Source organism: Crocodylus siamensis, chromosome 1 (genome assembly GCF_052110815.1).
Source record: "Crocodylus siamensis isolate JL-2025a chromosome 1, ASM5211081v1, whole genome shotgun sequence".
Taxonomy (NCBI): domain Eukaryota; kingdom Metazoa; phylum Chordata; order Crocodylia; family Crocodylidae; genus Crocodylus; species Crocodylus siamensis.
This window is the reverse complement of record NC_143395.1, coordinates 411,455,096-411,474,570: the sequence shown is the minus strand read 5'-3', so window position 1 is coordinate 411,474,570 and position 19,475 is coordinate 411,455,096. Positions and strand designations below refer to the sequence as shown.

Genomic DNA, 19,475 nt, shown 5'->3' with positions numbered 1-19,475 from the left:
TCGCCTAAGTGGTGAGAGAGGCCAGTCAGGGGGTGCACGTGCATCCCTATGCACCCCCTATGCGTCGCCACTGGACACCTGCACTGGAGTGCCTGGGCGAGCGCTGCTGCACGTGCCCCCTGTCTTCCCCCACTACCTCCCTCTGCCCTGGCCAGCTCCTGAGATCTAGCACATGGTCAGCCCTCTGCCACACATGCACGCACTCACTCCTCCCATATGTCCTCCACACACACAATATACAAGAGCAAGACTTTATTTTGAGCTACTATGCAATCACCTCTATATACACTACTAAAAACATATATCTCATAAATGACAACAGTTATTTCTTAAATCAGATTAAAATACAGTAGCTGTTTTATTTTTAGACTAAGATTTGTTTTTTTCTTTTTCATTTGTGAAAATGGTATCCCCTAGAAGATTTTACGTGTGCGGCCCTCGGCAGCTCACCAAAACATGTTAAGCGCCCCTTCAGCTGAAATAATTGCCTACCCCTGCAATACAGCTACAGGGACTAATCTGAAGTAAATCTCTCACATCACAAATAAATACTACCACAAACAGCCCAGCACCCAACATAACCAAAGTATGCTGTTAATATTAAGTGAGCTATCCTCATTAAGGTTGGGAGTTTCCCCTGCTCTGAAAAATGAGGATGATGAGACTTCAGGCTTAATTCTGGCTCTGATTTCACTAGTCTCCATCTGCATGGTCCAGGGATTACTGCCAGGCTAGGACTCTGGAAACTGAGGTTCAATTCTCTGTTTTGCTACATTACTCCTAGACAGAGCCATGACACCACAGAGAAATAAATTACATTGTGGTCACCTGGTACCTAAAATAGATATATGTAAAAGTCCAATTGCAAATTTAAGAATATATGTATAAAAGTCAGGACTTTTGCAAATTCAGACCGTCCAAGAAGTTTAAAAAAAAAAACCTCTGTTATTTACTTACATACTCTTCTGTAGCTTAGACTCCATTAAAGTCTTTCAATAACAGGCCAAATTCAACTCTCCAATATGCTGCAGTATGTCTGCTGAAGTCAGTCATTCTAGTCCAGTTGTATACCAGTGTAAGCAGGAGCCCATTGTCTGTCCTGACTGATTCAATCTAAAAGAGAAAGAATAACTATTTTTACAATTTAAGATCATTCATCATAATTGAAAACAAACTGGTGAATCAGGGGGGTTGTTGGAAGTTACAGGAAGGGCAGTATTATGTCCTGTTCATTAAGAAATCACAGATACCCTGTACCCCACAAAAGTCTTGCAAATCTGATTATGCAGAATAAAACTAGTCACCTAATTATACATTTGTGGGACCAAATAAAAATGCCTTTAGATCCATGTTTCACAACAATCTTTCTCCAGGATGGCACCCCATGGAAATTTGATTTCACCTTATAGATAAAAATAAGATGATTTTATTGGACTCACACAATAGTAAATATCCTATTTTCTTGTCAAAATCAGATGCAAGAACCTGAGCTTGCAAATCCATATATTCACAGGTAGCCCTTCAGGAGCCAGCAGATACACTCATCTCAGAAGGGATTAAATACTGGAAGCTTTGTTTTGACAAGAACAACTTTTCTAGTAGGCAGTATTGTCTGAGAAGGCAGAAAGGACTGATTATAATGCTGTGGAGGGTGAGGAAGCATGAGATTACTGAGAAATATAGAGGGGAAAACATTATTCTGAATGCTTCACTAGCACCTCGGCATGTTTCTTAACCAGACCAGGTATCATTAGGTGTGCTGCCAATTTTATAAAGCCACCTGGACCATGGGGTGAGCCATTGCAGATATTCTACAAATCCAAATAAAATGTAATTAACACTACTCATTAAAAAAAAATGCCACAAACAAGATCACAGCCTGCAACCTTGTATGATGAGCATAACTCTGCATATGACATCCACAAAAACAACATGCAGAGGTTTGTAAACTCATATTTGAACTGTTCCATTTTACATACTATCCTTCAGGCTTCACAGCAGAAATATGAGTTGGCTGAAGGGGTTTCCATCCCTTTTTCAGCAATCTGCATGGCCTGATTCTATTCTCTTATGAGTTTTTTTTTATTTTCAGGGCTACACAACAATGTAAACTCAAGCCAAATAATACTTGTGGGCTTGGCCCTCCCTGTTAGCAGGAAGACTAAGTTACCAGCCTATATGCCAGGATGATCTTTGAGCCATTACTCGATACCGCATGTCAGCTAGGAGTCAGGTATTGTAGTCACAGATAGGGCCAGACCCAAGTACCCTTTAAAAGCCAGCCACCACATCACGCTCACTCTCTAGAGTTACATTTAACTCTAGTATCAGATATTAATTATGGATTTACTGGAAGATTAACACTGAAATTCACAATCCATTTTTGAGCTCCTTAGCAGTAACTTTGTAAATGTTCAGTTCTTCTGCAATTTAAGCTGTAGCTCATAGCAAACACTTGAAACAAAATGGGCAACTGCTCCTTCAGGCCCTCTCCTTCCCATCAAAGCTGAAGAGACTTGCATTAAGATTATTTACCTATGAAGGGTGCGCGGGGGCAGACTCTAAGCCCTTATGGCACTATGCCCATTTTTATTTCATCTTGCTTGGGACGATGTTTACAAGGCATGGGTGGAGGGAGATGGGCAAATATTCGCTTGGTCATTTTTTTCCCTTGCACAATATCCCTAGAAACAAATGGCCCTGCTGTGTATTAGGCAATTGTGACTTGCTAGATGAGCACATGATAGGTACTAATAATTTGTGGGGTCATGGACATAATCTAGACGTATATATATGCATATACATATATTGCTTATTCTGCTGTAAGTCCAAAAAGGCCTCCATGCCTTGTAAACACCAATAAAAAAGCCCAGGTCTGCTCTTGTTCCTGGTTCAGATAGATATCCACAGGAAGGGAAATGGATGCAACCCAAAACTGCCGTCACCATACCATAAGGTATCCTGGCTAACTTAATAATGCTAAAATATGCAGTTAAGCAAATGCCATGATTTACCCAGATAGCTTAAGCTTCTGCAGTGCTAATTGCTATTACAACCTTAAGCTAATATTTGAGCCTTTATTTTAAAGCAAGGCTGTGTAACAATTAGATTATGGGATTTGGGGAATTACAAAGCGAGATAAAAAATGACAGCTTGGTCACGATCTATGGGGTTTTGTTTACACAGAAATAACAGCAATGGTGATAATGATAATAATAATGATTATTATTACAATAGCAATTAGAGATAGTCTATTTAGGCCCAAATTCTGCTCTCCATTACATTGGTATAAATCTGGGATAAATCTACACCTAAGTTATACAACATATATGTGGAAGTAATGGAGATCAGGATGAGACATGTAGAGTCTGCAAACACTAGAAAACACAGTTGTTACTGTGAGTAGCTGCTTTGGTTACTCCCGATAGCAAAGTTGCATTGCCAGTAAGCATTGTAGCATGGGGCCCCTAGGCTGAAGGCTTCTCAGTCAGGTACCAGGTCTACTACTGTGCCATTAACATCACTGAGAGCTCTAAGGCATTTAAATATACATGACTACCAATGATTAAATATAAATTGCAGCAACTGAAGTGGGAAGTGGGTCTGTTTCTTGCAGTATGTGCTCCCTACATTTCTGAATATACAAATGTTCTGCAATGATTTGTGCTTAGATCCAAGGATTAGGCATATAGAATAAAACAGGTTTCATATAAAAGTACAACCAATTTACAGTTCCAGTGCAGTGGGGGGAGAGATCATCTTTAAAGCTATCTAGAGCCTACAGAAGAAAAGAAAGACCCTTAACTCAAGCAAACTCCTTCTCCACCAATGTTGCCAGGGCCTCCTACCTGTTCTCCAGTCTGGCTGAAGAACAGGTACGAGGCCCTGGCAACACTGGAGAAGAAAGAGGGAGAGGAGGCAACCGGAGAGGAGGCAACTCCATACTCTCCACACTCCGAACAGGCCGAAGGAGTGAAGCAGTCCCAGAGGAGAAAGCATTGAGTAAGCATCATAGGTGACTCCATCCTGAGAGGTAAAGAGGGGTCACCAGGACCCCTTGACACGTGAGATCTACTGCCTGCCCGGAGCAAAGATTCAGGACGTGACAGGGATGATCCAGGCCGTGATCCAGCCCACTGATTACTACCCCGTGGTCCTAATCCATGTGGGTACTAATGATGCAGCCAGGAGAAGCCCTGATCACCTGATGGTGGACTACCATGCTCTGTGGGGCGTGCTGAAGGAGCTAGGTGCTCAGGTTGTATTGTCTTCTGTCCTAACAGTGAGCTGACCTGGAAGATGGCATGAGACATGCATCACAGAGACCAACTGGCGGCTTCAGGAATGGTGTCTGGAGGCGGGCTTTGGCTTCCTTGACAATGACCTGCACATCACGACGAGAGACATGCTCGGTGGGATAGGCTTCACCTTTCCCTTAAAGGTAAGCATGTATTCTCTTCTAGGTTGGTGGATCTCCTCCAGCGGGCTTTAAACTAGGGGGAAGGGGAAGACAAGGGAGGAGGAAGCCTTGGACTGCCAAACGAAGCAACACCCACAAGTACAGCCCAGCTTAGACTGACGAGCAGAACATATACAAAAGTAATCAACAGAGGCCAGGGTAATGCTGAGATTAGGGGGCCAGTGCACACATCCACAGGAGGCCTCAAATGCCTCTACACAAATGCTTGTAGTATGGGAAACAAGCAGGAGGAACTTCCCCTCCTGCTAACTGACACCAACCCAGACATAGTGGGGCTCACTGAAACATGGTGAGACCCAATGCATGACTGGACCATGAATATCAAGGGCTATAGGCTTTACGGGAGGGACAGGACAGGGAGAAAAGGCGGGGGTGCGGCGCTCTACATTAAGGAGGAATACACATCCTCATCAGGTAGCACAGAGCCAGAGGAGGGGCACACGGAAGTGCTCTGGGCTAGAATACAAGGCAGTCAAGGGGAAAGAGATTTAACGGTGGGGTCTACTACAGACCACCCAACCAAGGGGAAGAGCTCAACCAGGAATTCTCAAGTCAGCTCACGGAGGTAATTAGGTCAAAGGAAGTGGTCATCATGGGTGACCTGAACTTTCCAGACATCTGCTGGGAAGAGCAGTCAGCCAGGTCTGACCACTCACGTAGGTTCCTAGCCCAAATGCAGGACCTCCATTGAACATAGGGGGTGCACAGCCCCAGCAAGGAGACGCCTTGTTGGACCTGGTGCTGGCCATGGGTGATGACCTGGTGAAGAGGCTGTGGGTGCTCGACCACCTGGGTGACAGTGATCATCGCCTGCTGGAATTCACCACCCAGCGCAAGGTGAAAAAGACCTGAAGCAAGGCAGAAGCCCTAGATTTTAGGAGGGCGGACTTCAATGAGCTAAGGAGAATAGTCGGGGAAGCACTGAGGTCCCAGAGGGGAGGCGAACCAGGTGTCCGAGAAGAGTGGTCGCTTCTTAAGGAGATGATCCTCCAAGCCCAAAGGGAGGTAATCCCAATACAGATCAGAGGGGGCAGGAGGGCACAAAAGCCCCCATGGCTCACCAAAAGTATCTGGGAATGTCTCCTAGCTAAAACAGAGGCACACACCCAATGGCAGGGAGGGATTATACTGTGGTTGCTCGGGGATGCAGGGGGGCAGTCAGGAAGGCCAAGGTGGAGATGGGACTGGGACTAGCTTCCTGGATCAGGGACAACAAGAAGTCTTTGTTTAAATACATAGGGGGCAAAAAGAAGGTATCAGGTAACATGGGGCCCCTGCAAGACACGCTAGGAAATTTGGTTGTCACACCCAATGACAAAGCTAACCTATTTAACGACTTCTTTGCCTCCATTTTCCTGAGCAGGGATCAGATCGGTCCCGCATCGGGCCCCCCTCAGGCCCCAGGGGAGGTGCACCCAGGCCAAGGGTCAGGGAGGATCTAGTCAGGGAACGTCTGGAGGGACTGGATGTATTTAAATCAGCTGGTCCAGACGATCTTCACCCCCGAGTGCTGAGGGAATTGGCTGAGGTCATTGAGGGCTCCTGTCACGGCTTTACGAGCACTCGTGGTTCTCTGGTGTGGTGCCAGAGGACTGGAAGAGGGCCAGTGTGGTTCCCATCTTCAAAAAAGGGGAGGAAGGAGGACCCAGGGAACTATAGGCCAGTTAGTCTTACCTCGACCCTGGGTAAGCTTTTTGAGAGAGTTATCCTGGCGCATGTCCGTGAGGGGCCAGCAGGGGAGATTATGCTTCTGGGCAACCAACACGGGTTCATCAGTCCTGTCAGACCAACCTGGTGCCTTTCTACAACCAGGTCACCAAATCCTTAGACGCAGGGATAGCAGTGGACATAGCCTTCCTGGACTTTCAGAAGGCCTTCGACACTGTCTCTCACCCCATTCTCATTAAGAAACTGGGGAGCTGTGGTGTTGACACCCACACAGTCAAATGGGTCACCAACTGGCGGGAGGGCCGCACCCAGAGGGTGGTGGAGGGGTCATTTTCAACCTGGAAGGACGTGGGCAATGGGGTCCCGCAGGGCTTGGTCCTCAGGCCCGCACTGTTCAACATCTTTATCAGCGACTTGGATGAGGGGGTAAAAAACACCCTGTTCAAATTTGCTGATGACACTAAGATGTGGGGGGACGTGGGCATGCTAGAAGGAAGGAATAGGCTACAATCAGATCCAGACAGGTTACAGGGGTGGGCAGACGAGAATAGGATGGGATTCAACACTGATAAGTGCAAGGTGATGCACCTGGGGAGGAACAACCGGCACCATACCTAGAGGCCTTATGAGGAGAGGCTACGGGACCTGAACCTGTTCAGCCTCCACAAGAGAAGGCTGAGGGCGGATCTTGTGGCCTGTTATAAACTAGTCAGGGGGGACCAGCAGGCATTGGGGGAGTCCCTGTTCCCTCGAGCACCACCAGGAGTGACCAGGAATAATGGTCACGAGCTGGCAGAGGGTAGATTTAGGCTAGATATCAGGAGGCGCGACTTCACGGTCAGGGCGGCTAGGGTCTGGAACCAGCTTCCAAGAGAAGTGGTGTTGGCTCCTACCCTGGGGGTGTTTAAGAGGAGGCTGGATGAACACCTTGTTGGGGTTGTTTGACCCCAGTACTCTTTCCTGCCATGGCAGGGGGTCGGACTTGATGATCTGCTCAGGTCCCTTCCGACCCGACCAACTATGAAACTATGAATGTCTTAGGAACAACATTGATTTTCTATATAATGTTTTTACAAGCACAACATTCTCCTTCATTTCCTGACAAACAACCCTGGTCTCAGAAGGATCCAGTAAAAAACCCTTGCTGTAACTTCCAGACCAGGGGCTGGATTCGTAGCTGCACTAGCTGTCAACACAGCTCTGTCAATCTGAAAGCAATGTCTGTTTACGCCAGCAGAAAACAAGCCCTTGAAAGTTTTGTCCCTGCTGACCCCAAGTATGGACAACGCATTGCACAACACATCATTTTTCAGTGTTTGTACAGTTGACACACATTCCTGTTGCAATGGGCCATTATTAGGTTTCTTCTGAAATGAGATTTAAAGGCAATCAGTGACATCGGCATACATCTAGTGTAACTCCTTCGGCACCGCACAGGAATTTATAGCAGCAACGCTGAAATCTGGATCTGGCTCCCTAGGTTTACAAAGGGCAAAATTATGTGCTTTGCATTCTGTTCAAAGGGATTAAACTCAGGCTCACATAAGAATGACCAAAACAAATGGAAATGATATTAGTGGAGTTACACCCATTTACACCAACTGTAGGTCTGGCCAAGATGCACAGAAAAAAATTAAATCCCTCCATTCTAGTATCCTTTCAGTTTATACCCAATCTACTCCAGATACCACAGAAAACACTGCCAACTAGGAGCGTTACCCAGACAGACTGATATTTCTGCTTACCCGCTGGCTTCAAGGTCCTTTAACAGAACTGCATCCTGCAGAGTGCCAAGATGTGGTGGAAACTTGAAAAAATAAAGTTTTTAAGCAAAAATTCTTTGGAGAATTAGATCCAGACTCAAGAGAGTAAAAGCATCGCTTGAAACAGCTGATTTAATTTGTTCAAATAAAAGCTGCACAGCTCAAGGACAGGTAGGGAGGTAAATAAGCTGTTGCCAGCCCCTCTTCTGCAAGGAAAACCAAAGCAAGGAACCTGTGGTAAGGTAGATCTCTCTGTGTGAAATGAAGGAGCCCTTAGGTTTAGACATTTGATTTTTTTTTTCCTTAGCTATTGCACAGGGGAACATGCACTGGCTCAACCTGCTGTAATAAAACAAGTGGGTTGCTAGTTGTTGCAATGATATTGCAGCAGCCTCTTCATTAAAAGAGGGACAGCGTGTTTAGTGGTAACGATCAACTTCCTATGTGTAAAAGCTAGCATCGGTATTAATCTTTTGTTCTCTTTTCCCCTTCTTCTCTCTCTCTCTCTCACTCTCATAGAGAGCAAGAAGGAATGCCATGAAGGATGGACAGGCAATGTATATGTTTCTAGTTTTGCTGAGCTGACAATCCTTTTGCTCCTTAATTGCACTTTAATAGGATCCTCTCGTTACCCACATGCTGTAGCTCAGCGTGGAAAATCTGTCCATCAAAAGGTTGAAAGCTTGAGGCAAAAAGGTGCCTTCCCAAAGTTGAGGCTGTGGGAGGGAGAGACAAGGTCATCTGGTTGCCTTGCAAACAGGTATTAATGCAGTTCAAGAAAGTGTTCGATACAGGCATGGTCTTCCCTAGAGACCTCTCTCCAATAGATTTCCAGCCTTTCTCAAGGCAGAATCAAACAGGCAAAGAGGAGAGTTAAACACCCAACATGCATCCAACAGTAAAACGAATGGGCCAAGGGGTCCTTCAAACATGGGATATGGGTACACTTTAAGAGTGTGTGTGCAGAGCCAGCTTTAGGGAAAATTGGTGCCCTGGGCAAGCTTGTATTTTGGCACCCTCTCCAAAGTCAGTGACACTGCTGCAGGCAAAGGCAGGTGACAGGGGTGCGTGTGCCAGTCCGACACATGGCACAGAGCTGCCCGCACTGCCCAGCCTAGCTCTTCCTGAGCAGTGGCTGGAGGCAGGGGGGAAAAAGGGGAGGGCAGGCTGGGTCGAGCTGAGCTGGGCTGGGCACCGCTCCTCCTGCCTGGGGCTGGGCAGGGCAGGGGAGAGCGCTGCTCTGTGCATGTGCTTGTGCATGTGTGTGTGTGTGTGAGGGGGTGTGTGTGTGTGTGTGTATGTGTGGCACCCCCCTGACCACAGAGTCTTGGGCAGTCATCCACATTGCCCAAACCTAAGGCTGGCTCTGTGTGTGTGTGTGTGTGTGTGTGTGTGTGTATGTGTCCACACCCGTGTGTGTGGTACACCCACACATTCACACACACATACAGAGGAGAAAAATCTGGTGACAGGAAAGGGACATGCTTATACACGTGGGGGAGATAGATCCAGCAACAGGAAGAAGTGTGTATAAGAGAGGGAGAGAGAAAATGAGGGGGCAGCCTCTAGGGGCACGTGTGTGTGCATATTCACTTGTATCATAGGGCTCCTTGGGATGGCTCAAGCCGGCCCCTATAAAAGACCTCCCATGCCAAAATGTGCCCTTCTCAAATCCTTCCCTGTGGACAGCAGAGAAAAACGCCTCGATGCCAAAGTTTGCTTTGGGATACCGTCCCAGAATAGTACATTTAAAAACACAACTGCGTGTGCAACCCCAACTGGCAGAGCTTTGCAGAGCTTAACAGGGGAATTGAAATCCAGCGGCTACTTCAGTGGCTTTTCGGGAAGCCCCGTGTCAGGGTCAGCGTGGAGATGTGTCAGCCCCCGGCCCTGGGGTAGTGGAGGGGAAGAATGTTGCTGGCTCTTGACAAAGAAGTAAAAAGGATTAAAAGAGGCATCAGTGCTGGCAGGGGAAATTGCAGCCAGATTCAATGCTGCAGTTCAGTCATAAAAAATAATCCCTTCTTTACCTACCACACTATGCACAAACAGTAAACACTGATATAACACAATGAATTAGCTAGTGTATGTGTGCAAGGCTGCCCTCTCCCGGATGGAGCCAGAACTGCTCACACCTATTACTAGTAGGTGCTACTAGTTAACAGTTAATGAACAGCCTCCTTTTGCTCATCTGATAGGAGAGTCTCTCTCTGCTGCAACTGTAAAACCTCAGGTGACTGTTTTGCACAGCAAAGCAATGGTCATGAACGGGGTGTGGGTTGTTACAATTTATATAAAGTCTTGCGGCTGCCTCTGGGGTAGGACACAGCAGCTCTTTAACAGAGAAGGGAAAACACTAGAAATTAATTTACAACTGAAATCAAAGTAAAACACGGTAGCTAATCCATTCCATGGAGAGAATTTAAGTTGGGAAATTAGTTAAGTTGGAAGCCCAGAATTCAGACTTGTAACATTTATGCAAAGGGCAGCGGCATCTATTAATGATGACCGTTGTGCATCTCCGAGAATCCAGTCTGCACCCTTCAAGGCTGCAGCATCAGACTGGCTTAATCCAGGCTGAGCAGGGACAGTGCACCACCGGCTAATTCACCATTCACACCTCCTACATCCTCCCAGGTGTGTCTTTCCCATATGTCCAACTACATACAAATCAGCCTCAGCTCTCCACAGCCTGCAAGATCAGACAGGCCACTGCCCAAGGCAGGTTTGTCAAATGGCTAAAGAGAAAAACAGTGAATGAACAGAAAACAAAAGACTCCACTCTGAGGCCCTGTTTCCTCTCTCCCATCCTCAATTTTTATCAAGTAGCCTACCCAATACTAAATACCTGTACTTTCGTGCCCCCTATTCATTTCAACATTGGGTTGAGAAATGACCTTTCCTTCTCCCACCTGAGCCATCATCTAATTTTTCATGCCCAGCCATAGATGTGTTTTACTCTAAATATAAGGCTTTTGTTTCTCATGTGGAGAGCATTTCATAATCTTTAATTCATTTGGACTCAGCACACTCTTCTACTATTATTACTGTTAAACAGAAAACCAAGGCACAGACTTAAGTCCTAGATCCTATTTTGCCAAAAGCCCCTTGCCTCAAGGGGACGATCCCAGTTCATCTCATGGAGGTGCATGCTTCTCCCATTCTGTCAATGGGAGGCCTTATACACTTCCACCCTGCTGTGCTCCAGCTCATTCAGACATCTACCTGAAGCAGTACACCTAAACGAGCGCAATATTGTCCTGAACCAAAGCAAACCATAGCATGCGAGTAAGTGGTGCCACCCAACTTTTGCCCAATGACCAAATGAAGACTTTGGTTCTGGGCTTTATTCAGCCTCAGGTGGGTTTGAAGCCACATCTACCGCTTTCTAGCAAATACCCTGAAAGGTTGCGAGTGAAGGAGAGGCAAGAGCATCCTTCTGCCCTCCAGCTGAAGATGGGGCAGAAAGGACGACAAGAGTCATGGGTCAAAGGGAGAACAAGCAAGAAGGAGAGTGGTGAGGTAGGCAGCCCTCTGGGAGTGAAGGCACTCTGGGTTTGGGCCCGCACCCCATGACCCTTGAAATTGTCACTGGATAAAACACATAATGCATAAATAGCCTGGGGAGGAGGGCCCAGGACACCCCCTATCAAGGAAGCGTCCTCTGCACTCAAATCCCACCTGGCACGCTCTCCTTCTGGCTCCAGGAAACTGCATTTCTTTCTGCCAGCTGGAACAGCTCCAATGGGAGGGCTGGAGGGTTGCCGTCAGCTCTGCCTAGCCTATAATGTGGTGCATAGCGTGCTGTGCTGTGGCAGATGGGGGACTCAGACCCTGTCCAGGTGAAGAGAGCCCACACCACAGCACTGGTACCTCTATCTCCCCGATCTGCCTTGGCATTCAGACACAAGTGTGCTTGCTGGAGCAAAGAGCGCCCTTTGGAAAAGCCGACCCACTCTGCCACATCCTGAAAAAAGGAGCCCCATTCAGATCCGGTGCAACTCCACCACAGCCAGCCACGTTACACCATGCATGTAACCATGTCCCATTATGAATGCACAAATCACTGGAGTGAAATAAATACGGCGACATAAATAAATAAGCATTCCCCTTATGGTGTTAACTCCCTGATCTACCGGTAGCGTCTTATTAGTGTGAGAGACAAATGAAGCCATCAGTAAACTGGCTCTTTTAGCTGTAAAGGGTTTTGCATGCTGGTCTCTGAGTAAACAGAAAAAGGACAGATTTTCCCCTTGGCACCGGACAGACAAATCAGCATTTCCTTGCGTTCAAACAAGAAAAAAAAAACCAAAACCCAAAACAAACCCCCAAAACAAGTAGATGAGGGAGAACAAACTGACCACAAGACAGCTGCTTTATTTGCAGCAGCATTTGGTATATGTTTGATATCCCCAGCTATTTCTCGCCGAATCCTATTTATTTGGCAATGAATGCTCCTGCCATTAGGGAGAACAGCCGTGACTGCTACCTGTAGAGCAGCTGCCTCCCTGCTTCCCAGTGAATCTGTCACTGGTGCTTTGCCTCAACCATGCTGTTCACAGCCACATCAATAAAACCCAAAGGCAAGCTATGTTCAAGGGTGATTTCCCTCACAATGGGACTGCACAGGGAAGCCTTTTGTTTTTGGCATGGGGGGAACTTGCATTTAAGGCTGGGCTGGGAGGGGCCTGGCATCTGAAGAAGGCACCAGAGGCAAAGAGAGAAACAAACTGGTAGTTTCTGGGGGACTGTCATATTTGGCTTAAAGCGGGGATGTTTGGCATTACCACTGGACAAGGGAGAGAACAAGGTGGTGAGATGATTGAGAATGAAGCAGTGACCTTAATCGTGTTTCCAAAGGTGCTCTTCCTTTTTAAGCTAATTTCAAGAAAGGCTATGCTTTTTTAGGATCACGGCCCCAAATAATATGGCATCTGCTTAGCAGCAAGCACGAGCTATTTCTGTCTGTATGTGTTAAGACACTGCTGAAAGGCTGACAGAGACCTATCATAACCAGCAGGACATTCCCCTGACCCCCAAATTGGTAGGCAGTAGTTAGAGCAAAGGCTATCACTAGGATTCTCTGAGATTTTGGCCAAGTCACTAAATTTCTGTGCCTGAATTTCCCTTATCTGTGAAAGAAGGGTAAATAATACATATCCTCTTTATTCTCTGTGCCTTTGCAAAGTGAAATGGCATTCTCAGGTAAAAGAGAGATGCACCAGTGTAAATTATTTATACCCCAGCATGCTTGTTCCTGCTCTCCCCTGCAGTAGAAAACTTTTCAAGAATAGATGCATGAAGGCTTAACATGAGTAGTAATGTGTGGTTTTGAAAGACCTCTCAGGTGCAAGATAGGATACATAGCTCAATAGGATTTTACCACTTTCATGACAAAAGCTGGATCACAGCCTTAGCACTGTGTTTTTCTTCTTCCCTTGCATGGCATGCTCTGTCCCATACAAACACGTGCAGTTTTTTAGAAAGAAATCAATGCAGGGACAGAATCAGCTGAAAAGTACCACCGTTATTATTATTTTGATTATTCTTACTACTCAGAGAGGCTTGTGATTTGAAAGAACATTAAAATGTTGCAGTCACCTTTCTGGGTCTTGTATAAAACATTTTTCTTTAAAAGTACAGCCTTATGATGGGCTGTTGGCTGTCATATTCGGTGCATGACTTCAGCCAGAATCGTGCTCAAATTCAGTCCTGATTGCATAGCTTCTAACAGCACTGGGGTAGAGTGGTCAGTGTATAATTTTCCCAGCTTAGTCCTGTTTACAATTTAAGTCCAGCTATGGATGAGCTGCTTGAATCAGGGTATGTCTACGCTGCAACTCAGGGGCAGTTCAAAGTCATACCTGCCAATTATCTACACCAGGAGTTGTCAGTTGGGGGTACGCATACCCCCAGGGGTACTTGAGAAGGCCCCAAGGGGTACACGTGGGCAAGCGGGGACAGAGCACCGCCACACACCATCACATGCTACTACACCAGTGCTACCCATCCAGCCAGAGGTGGGGGGCAGGAAAAGCTCACACGCCGCAGGTGCTGCCGCTCTGCCGTCGTCCGCATGCCAGCCCCCACACTACTCCACGTCCAGCCATGCAGCCCCCCAATTGGCTCCTGTCTGGATGCTGGGGGTATGCTGATCCAAAAAGGTTGAAAACCCATGATCTACACTAAACGTCTCAACCTAGGCTGCAGTCTGGTCTGACCATGAGCATGCATGGTGCTCAGGTCAGGTCCTGGAGGATTGGAAGAGGGCCAATGTCATCCCAATCTTTACGAAGGGGAGGAAGGAAGATCCGGGGGACTATAGACCAGTCAGCCTTACCTCTATTCCTGGGCAAATCCTTGAAAAAGTTATCAAGGAACACATCTGTGGGAGCCCACTGGCTAATGTGATGCAGAGGGGTAACCAACACAGGTTTATAGCAGGCAGGTCCTGCCTAACTAACCTGGTTTCTTTTTATGACAAGGTCACCAAATGTTTAGATGCAGGAGTTGAGATGGATGTCATCTATCTGGACTTCAGGAAGGCCTTTCAACACAATATCCCATACCATCCTTATTAATAAACTGAGGAGATTTGCCTTTGATGATTAGACTGGGTAGGAAACTGGCTCAAGGGTTGCATTCAGAGAGTGGTGGTGGATGGGTCAGTGTCAACCTGGAAAGATGTGGGCAGTGGAGTCCCTCAGGACTCAGTTCTGGGGCTGGTGCTGTTCTACGTCTTCATCAGTGATCTGGATGAGGGGGTGGGAAGCACCCTGTACAAATTCACAGATGACAGAAAAATATGGGGTGAAGTAAACACCCTGGAGGGGAGGAACCAGATCTAGGCTGACCTAGACAGGTTGGAGAAGTAGGCAGAGAGCAACAGGATGCAATTCAATAAGGACAAGTACAAGGTGCTGCATCTAGGGAGAAAGAACTGCCATCATACCTATAGGCTAGGGGGCGACCTTCTCAGCACCACTGAGGCAGAAAGAGATCTTGGAGTCACTGTTGACTCCAGGACGAACATGAGTCAATGTGAAGAAGCAGTTGGCAGAGCCAATCGCACCTTGTTGTGCATCCGTAGGTGCTTCACAAACAGGTCCAGGGAGGTGATTCTCCCTCTCTACGCCACACTGGTCAGACCACAGCTGGAATACTGTTTCCAGTTCTAGATGTCACAGTTCCAGCAGGATGTGGACAACCTGGAGAGGGTCCAAAGAAAAGCCACCCATCTGATAGGAGGCCTGCAGGGAAGGCTCTATGAGGAAAGGTTAAGAGACCTTAACCTCTTCAGCCTTTCCAAGAGAAGGCTGAGAGGGGACCTTGTGGTGGCATACAAATTCATAAGGGGAGAGCAACAAGAAGTAGGTGATGATCTGTTTACCAGGGCACCCCCTGGAACAACAAGGAACAATGGCCATAAGCTCCTAGAGGGAAGATTTAGGCTGGACATTAGAAAAAAGTTCTCCACAGTCAGGGTTGCCAGGATCTGGAATGGGCATCCATCCTTGGGGGCCTTCAAGAGGAGACTGGACAGGCTCCTGGCTGGGTTCACATGACCCCAGGTTTGGTGACCCTTTTCTTGCCTGCCAGGGGCAGGGGTTGGACTAGATGGCCCACTGATCCTGGAATATATGAATTTATGAATCTATGACCCAGAAGCTCTACTGAACTTCAGGGCCTGAGGTTGAGCCTTCTCCTCTCTGACCTGTGCCTGGGACTCCCCCCATTGTCTCAGCCACTAGCGGGAGGGTTTGGGATTGAGAGAGTGTTCGGGGTAAAAAGATAAGAAAGGTTTATTGACTTAACAAAAACACAACTATGCATAGTAACAAAACAACAGTGACAGATGATAACAATTTGCTTTGGCAACTTATCCGCATTCCCTTCTGATGCCTGAAGTATGACAAGTTTTTCTTCTATAAAGCTCAGCGAAGTCAGGCGTCCCCAATTAGCACAGTCTGAGGGGCAACGGGAAGGACCCTGGTATGCAGTCCTTGGGCTCCTTGAGATCTACTGGCCCACTGAATCCAGGTCAGCAGCTAATTTTAAATCAGTAGCTTCTCTCACAATGCTGCATCTTCCTTCTAGTGATTTCCAGATGTGCTGGCCAATTTATAACTTCTGAGATAGGCTGATAACTTACAGCCATTTAGATTCTCCTACTACAAACTTTCCTTAGGACTGACTAATAGCAGTACAAGCCTTTGCATTCTTCTGATAAGGTTAATTTTGACTATGCCACAGGGCCTACTACTACTTCTACAAGGCCTTGCTAAATTTATTAGGCCTATAAATATAAGGCCTCACTAATCTTTGACTTTAATTAACCTCTTAGCGGCAACATGCAGCTCCAATACATGAATGAATGACAAGAAACACCTGGTCTAATTCTTATAGAGCGTTCACCCTAGAATCTATGGCCAGAAGCTCTACTGAACTTCAGGGCCTGAAGTTGAGCCTTCTCCTCTCTGACCTGTGCCTGGGCTCCCCCATGTTCTTTCGTCTTTAAGCACAGGAAGTCTGTTAATCCCACAACCCTGCTCCTAAGGTCTGGCCCTCCTGCACCCAACCTGTTGCCTCTACTGACTGTAAACAGAGCTGAGCCCAGAAGGAGAGGCAAAGAACTGGCAGACTAATTCCTAGAAGGGATCTGCTGGAGGACTAGGAAGCACAGTATGCAGCAGCTGCAAAGTAACTTAGATGGGCATCCCATGTGGTTCAGGCTGATTAAGAATGACCATCAGGGTCAACCCTAAATCTCAGCATAGACCTCTCTCAAATTATCTTATCCCCTGGGCAATACCTCTTGGGCAATGACAATGACTTGTAAAATAGCTTTGAGATGTATAGCTTAAGGGCATGAGACAGGTGGTAAGTATTACTCCAAATAAGATCTAGCCTGATAATATGGTCGGAGCTAAAGTGTCTTAGAACTATGTTTAAAATAAATTATTAAAATCTTGGGACCTTTAGCTAGGCTGCAGCACCTTAAGACCATCCCATTGTGCAGGGCCTGAAACAAGACATGCCTAAACTGTTTCCAAACTCCCTTTGAGCTTGGTGTGGACAGGGCCTTGGACATGCTACTATCCAATAACTGGTAACACAAGTTAACCTTGCCTTCCCTACTGCAGCGATGATTGGTGATGCACTGCATATGGCCTGCACAATTTGGTTTAATTTGTGCTTGTTTTTAGCTGCCAAATCTATACACAGCACTTAAGCATTCAGTCTCCTGCTCATTCAACTCACATTGGGCAGAGCACTTTAATGCTGGTACCTGGCAATTCTAACAGCTGGTGGCCCCCAGCTGCAAGTTCTGAGATCCCAAGTTCATGCAGAGTTCTGGAAACCAACTTTGCAAACTGCTTAGCAAATTAGCGTCGTACTTCACTGCTTTGTTAACGCCAACCCTCAGTGCAGCCAGCTTTAGACACCGTGTTGTTGTGACAAAGGCAGGAACGTGTGTGCTTATATCTGAATGGGGTGGGCTTATATACGGTGCACCACAGCTGGCAAAAACTGGAATTCCTGGCAACGGGTTGCCTATAGCTGAGCACTGTGCCTTTTCCAGGTGTGCTTACACCTGGCTTCTGTTGTACCAAAACAGCACTGCATCATGGAAGCCATCTTAACTGATTTCAAAGGGGCTACTCATCACATAAGACGAGATGCAGTGGCAGAGCTATTAACACATCTCAGTACCACACCAGAGATGGGCTAGAGAGTCAAAAGTTGGGTGGGCATGGTGATACCCGAAATGATCCCATGTTTGCCATTGGCTACAGAAACTGGCATGCTCAACCAATGGGCTGCTAGTCAGGAGAACCTTTGATCTTGTTTTAGCTTGTGAAGTAAACTCTTGCCTAACTTACGATAAAGTAAAGAACAAGCTTTTAGTTAACCGCAGATCTAGAGCTTAGATATTGCTTTATAGAACTGGGCCATCAATGCAGGTTAGAGGAACACATGCTGCAAAGCAGTTCAACAGTTGTGTTTAACGAGTAAGATTATACTTTCTCCTTGCCCCACCATGCCGGGTAGCTTCTGAAGCTGAATAATCGCAAGGCTCCTGCTGCAGCCTGTGTGAAGTAATTCCCCATCCTTGACAGTGACATTGGAGGGCAAGTGCCATTAATATGAATTTCCAGGCTGATGCAGCTGTAGCATTAAATGACAATGATGACAGTACTGTTAATTTATGCAGGCACTGAAAGGGAATCTAACCCATAATTTTGTTATGTTTTCAGGGCTTGACTTTTGTTCTAAATGTCAATAGGGTGTGCAAATGCCACACAAGTCTCCCTTAGGGTTTGGCTCAAATTCATATGCAGATTCTTCCGATGACTCCACCGATTATTCACAAACCTGAGGAGTGCCGCTTAATACAAGCTGGGAAAAACAAAGCCACAGTAAATAAAGCACAAACACGGTAGAAACAACTGAATCAGCCGAAGCATCCAGAGTCTAATGTGATTCAGATTTAAGCATTATTGACACAACTCTAGAACTCCCATGTGAGCAGTGCCCTACTGTACCTTGCTTTTCATCTTGGCTGCTTGCATTTTGTCGTGGCTGTTGGTTTATACATTTCCCCCCTTATTTATTTTAAGAGTAAATGTAGTCAAGCATGGCAAATTGACAGCGCTGGTAGCTGTCTCTTCAGAGGCGGTATTTTATAGGCAGTGGCAGCAGAAGCTTTTCAAAGCTGCTCCAAGAATGTGACTCAGACTTTTTTTCACATGGGACCACAAGGCGCACATGTGTTTTTCTGTCCTCCATGCTTCGCCACCTAGATATTGTCCAGGTTCCCAAATAGGTCCATCCTAATGATCACTGGGAAAACAGTGCCAGGTTGTCCTATGTTAGCCTTGATTGGCAGGGCTGCATGGAAAATTTTGTGCAAAAGGACATCTTGCACTGAGTCCTACAAGAACTGAGCGCATCCAGGTGTTTGGGGGTACCGTGTCCCACAGTTTGTGACTCCTCAGATAGACTACAAGTACCTGTACTCAGCTTTTGCTAAAACACTGGTATCCTAGGAGTTGTAGTTTATAAGGATACATGAGAACTTTAGAAAACCTTGAAAGACAGTCTTTGTGGGGAAAAAAGATGAACTAAGAGCCTTCTCTATTCTGGGCAGAGACCAGAGAAGGAACAAAAATCTCCATAACGTGATGGGAGTGTGGTGCCTGGGAAGGCTTTTGTGGAGCAGGGCTCAGAAGCTGATCAGAAGGGGCCCCAAGACCCAAACATGCAGAGAATGGAAGTGTCTGCAAACCTTGTGACTGAGCCACAGGTCAGAGAACTGGGGGGGGGATGGGTGTTAGTGCCAGCTTGAGTTTGGACCAATCATATGTTCAGGCCAGCAGGTGCTTGGAGGACTGAAAGGTAAGAATCCCCTCCCCCGCCTCCCATTCTCCGCTCGCCCCTGCCCCTTGGGGCTCCCCTGGTTTCCCCCTGCCCCTAGGGCTCCTCCTCTCCCACCTGTGCTTACTTGCCCAGAGGAGCAGGCAGAGAAGGGTTAACCTGTCTGCGAAGTCCCTGCTGCCCCT

The 19,475-nt window shown here is 46.8% G+C and overlaps 1 long non-coding RNA gene across 1 annotated transcript in view; it reads right to left on the bottom strand.

The window, feature by feature from the left end:
* Nucleotides 1-964: 964 nt before the first annotated feature.
* LOC149875381 (uncharacterized) overlaps nt 965-19,475 on the bottom strand; it is a 457,025-nt gene continuing 438,514 nt past the window's right edge. Inside the window, exon 3 of the long non-coding RNA XR_016440028.1 lies at nt 965-1,113. This is a non-coding gene — a long non-coding RNA (uncharacterized LOC149875381). The remainder of the gene's footprint in view (nt 1,114-19,475) is intronic.